Source organism: Magnolia sinica, chromosome 3 (assembly GCF_029962835.1).
Source record: "Magnolia sinica isolate HGM2019 chromosome 3, MsV1, whole genome shotgun sequence".
Lineage (NCBI taxonomy): Eukaryota > Viridiplantae > Streptophyta > Magnoliopsida > Magnoliales > Magnoliaceae > Magnolia > Magnolia sinica.
In genome coordinates, this window is record NC_080575.1 from 78,984,528 (window position 1) to 78,989,285 (window position 4,758).

Consider the following 4,758-nt stretch of genomic DNA (forward strand, 5'->3'; position numbering starts at 1 on the left):
GATTATGTGTCAATCCTTTTATACAAAAGGCATTCTCATTTTTTAGCATATCGATTCCTTTGATAGTTCCCTGCCCTATTACCTTAGCGGTGCTTCCATCCCCATAAGCAACTATCCCATGATCAAGATTTGAATAATTTAAGAGAAGAGATTTGTCACTTGTGACATGTCTAGAGCATCTGCTATCTAGGTACCATTTGAAAGTGCCCTGATTTGTCAATTAGTGTGAGTGTTGAGTCAGTAAGACAAGTGAGCCCCATAGGAAGATCATTCAAGCGTCTGCCTCAACTGGATGTGTGCTCTGGACTCGTCAAAGGTAAACTTAACCTCACATCCCATGTCCCAAAACACCAGGTAGATAAAACCCTTAAAATGTTTAAAACAACATAGGGTTTAAGTTATGAAAATTATTTTACAGAATTAGGAAAATCTCTAAGTTTTTAGCCTTTGTCGATTTATCGATACGTACTTCAATGAAATCGAACTCTGTTATCGATGTCCATGATACTCACTCGATGTTATCGAAATGAGGACTTCAGATGCCTAGCAATCAAAGTGAAGTTTGGGTTGAATTCTCGATGAATCGATGATAGGATCGATATTATCAACTTTCGAATATCGAGTTCATTGAAACAACTCGATAAAATCAACATCTAGTCAGTTTGTGTCCAGAAAATAGCTAAGGAAAAACATGTGATTATTGATGTCTCGAAGAGAGTCGCGATATCTTCAAAATTCAAATCTCGATGATATCGATGGACCTTCGATGATATCGGATTGGGACACAAATCTGACCAGCAAGCTTTCAGGTAAACTCTTTGAAATGTTCAAGGTATCGAGTGTCACTCGATGATATCAATATTCAAAGATCAATCATATCGAGACCAAGTCGATGTCATCGAAATGGGACACAAACTGTCCGGCGAGTTTATAGGAAAATTTCTTGAAAATATCGATGAATCAAAACAGGTATCGATATCAACGATATTCAAAATCAGATGGTATCGAGGGATGCTCGATCATATCAAAACCTGTTAAAATTTCTAAGGCAAGTTTGCTCTCATGTTTTTAAATGTCAAGGAATCGAACCATGGGTCGATAAAATCGGAGTTTGAAATTCGATGACATCGAAGTAGCTTCGATATCCTCGATCAGTTGGCAAAAAGATTCAAAAGAGTTTGACAGATGAAGTTTGTGTCATCGAGCGGCCATTCGATGTTATCGAGAGAATACGCTCGACAATATTGAAGCATGCTCGATGATATCGAAATCTGTCAAAAATATGACTGTTTTATTTTTGTTGGATCTTTTTACCTATTTAATGGGAGCTTACATTAGGTTGTGCAAATTGAAGATAGATAGAGCTTTTGTGTGTTTAATTCAGATCACCTACCCAAAAGCCCTTTTCTCTCATGGGCGTTCATTCTCCAATCCACCCTCATCATTGATATTCAATAGAGTGGATTGGGGAATGAACTTCTGCATTCAAGGATCATCCAGCTACTACCTTAATGGCAAATCATTGAGCTTGGATACCTTGAATGCTTAGATGCTTGGAATCACTCTACAGCTAAAATAGGAAAACACTTAATAGAGTAGGATTCCAACATAACCTTGACCCAACCCATCGTTATACATTGGAGCATCATCTATGTTACGGTTCAAGGGAGCTGAAGTGTCTTCATCAAAAAAGAAGAAGATCTTCATCTACATGCTTAAAGGGGCTCATCTACTTATCTGTAAGTCATTAGAGTCTAGAGACCCTACTGATCATTCCTTTGTATAGGATTGGGTCACAGGTGATTCTTACCCCTTTCAAGTCCTCATAGGAGGGCTCCGACGGGAGAATACGTGTAGGTGCTGTGTGTTGACCCTTGCTCCTGGGGAGCATAAACTCTAGGTTCCATGTGTGGATTCTTGACCTGTGTGGTCTAAAACATAAGTGTTGTGTGTTGACCTTTGTTCTTGTGTAGGGCATAAACTCTAAGTTCCATGTGTGGATCCTTGACCTGTGTGGCCTAAAACCTAAGTGTTGTGTGTTGACCTTTATTCTTGTGTAGGGCATAAACTCTAGGTTCCATGTGTGGATCCTTGGCCTGTGTGGCCTAAAATCTAGGTGTTGTGTGTTGACCTTTGTTCTTGTGTAGGGCATAAACTCTAGATTCCATGTGTGGATCCTTGGCCTGTGTGGCCTAAAACCTAAGTGTTGTGTGTTGACCTTTGTATCTTGTGTAGGTCCTAAAGTCAGCCTTATGTAGGTTGTACTAGTTTGAGGTAAACCTGATTTGAAACCTCCATTAGTGAGATCTAGTACACTCAAAGGGTTGAGTGCGTCCGTCGAAAGTGGAGTAGACATATATTCGAACCACTATAAAAACAACTGTGTTTGGGATTGCTATTTACCCTTAATACTTGTGTGATTTCTCTGAATGTTCTCATAATGCATGCTTACATGATTTCCTAGAACTAATTAGAATCACATCTCACACACAATCACATCCATCATGAACTATGTTTCTCATCTTGTCTATATTTTGAATAGTCTTGTGATTAGATCCTCTATTTGGCTTAGAAGCCATTAGAGTTACATTAAAGAAATCTTGATACTTGCATATTAATTCAGGATAGGGTTGATAGGTTTTTAAATCATCATAAAATCTTAAAAACTCCTATTCACTCCCCTCTAGGACATGTTAGCATATTCTCACTTCTATTAAAGTTGTCATTACCACAATTTCAATTAGTATCAAAGAGGGTATCTCTTAAGAGCTTCACTGCCTAGAGAGTGATCATGAATGAAGTTGGAATCATGTCCAATAGTGTAGGATTAGAGGGTGCAAAAGATTAGAAAAATTGTCTAGTAATCCATACTACTCTAAAAGTCGGTAATAGCTAAAAATGGTATCTTAATAGTGGGTGCTCCAGACACATGATCGATGGCCAAACTCATTTTTGTGAGTATTCAGACTTTGATGGTGGGTCAATCACATTTGGAGATGGGAGCTCCGCCAGAATAATTAGGCAAGGAACGATAGTTGGACTGGGACTCCCCAAGATTAAAAATGTTCTTTGTGTAGAAGGCCTAAAACATAATCTCCTTAGCATCTTTCAAATCTGCGATAAAGAACATTTGGTCTCCTTCTTAAAAGATGTGTATAGAATCTTACATCATAGAGGAAAATTTATCATGAAAGGTTTCCGCACAAGTGACAACTGCTACGTTATTGAAAGTAGCAATGACAATGTACTGTCCACAAAATGTAATATGGCTATGAAGAGTGAGTCCAAATTATGGCATCAAAGGCTGAGACATGTTCACTATCGAAACTTAGCCAAGTTAAGTTCAAGAAATTTGGTTAAAGGACTTCCTAAGATTAGAAAGAAAGAAAAGGTTGTATGCGGTGATTGTCTAAAGGGAAAATAGATAAAAGTCAGTCACAAAAGGACAACCACCATAGCAACAACAAAGCCATTGGATTTACTACATATGGACCTAGTTGGTCCCACAAAAGTTGAAAGTCATAGTAGAAAAATATACTTCTTAATGGTAGTAGATGATTACACTAGATTTACTTGGGTCACATTTCTTCAAGAAAAATCTGATGCTTTTGATGAATTTGTAATTATGGCAAAGCGACTTCAAAATGAGAAAGGATATTGCATAAATCGTATTAGGAGTGATCATGGTGGTGAATTTGAAAATGAGTGATTTGAAAGGTATTGTGATGAGAAAGGAATCCGCCATGAATTCTCAGCCCCAAAAACTCCACAGCAAAATGGAGTTGTTAAAAGGAAAAATTGAGTACTACAGGAAATGGGGTCAGTTATGTTAAATGGAAAGGATATGGCGAAAAGCTTCTGGGCTGAAGCAGTCAATACCGCCTACTACATAATAAATAAAGTATATCTTAGAGTAGGTTTGAATAAAACACCATACAAACTATGGCATGGAAAACAACCTCGTGTGAAATACTTCCGTGTCTCTGGCAATAAATGTTATATCCTGAAAGACAGAGATCACCCAGGAAAATTTGAGTCTAAAAGTGACGAAGGTATCTTTCTAGGGTATGCCTTGAATAGTTGTGGTTATAAGGTATACAATCTAAGGACCCTCACCATTTAAGAATCAGTCAATGTGGTGGTTAATGACCAGACCCATGAAGAAGACAACCCCTTAAATAAATTAGAAGATGATGTGGATTCATGCATTATAGGTAAATCAGATAACAAAACTCCCTCATCTAATGAACCTCAACCATCATCCAACAAACCCACCATTAAGGATCACCCTCAGGAACAAATCATTGGAGATCCTAATGATGGTGTAAGAACTCAACGGCAGATAGAAAACATCTATAGTCATTTTTGCTTTACCTCAAAGATTGAGCTCAAGAATATTGTAGAAGCTCTTCAAGATGAACATTGGATAAATGCTATGTAAGAAGAACTTCAATAATTCTAGAGAAATGAGGTTTGGCAACTGGTTCCCAGACCACTCGATACAAATATCATTGGAACCAAATGGGTCTTTAAGAACAAATCCGATAAATCTGGTAATGTGATTAAGAATAAAGCAAGGTTGGTAGTTAAAGGATATTCATAGATAGAAGGGATTGATTTTGATGAAACAATTGCCCCTATAGCTCGTCTTGAGTCTATCAGGATCCTTACGTCTATTGCATGTGCGTTAAAATTTAAACTATTTCAGATGGATGTGAAAAGTGCATTTCTTAACGGGGTACTTGATGAAGAAGTTTA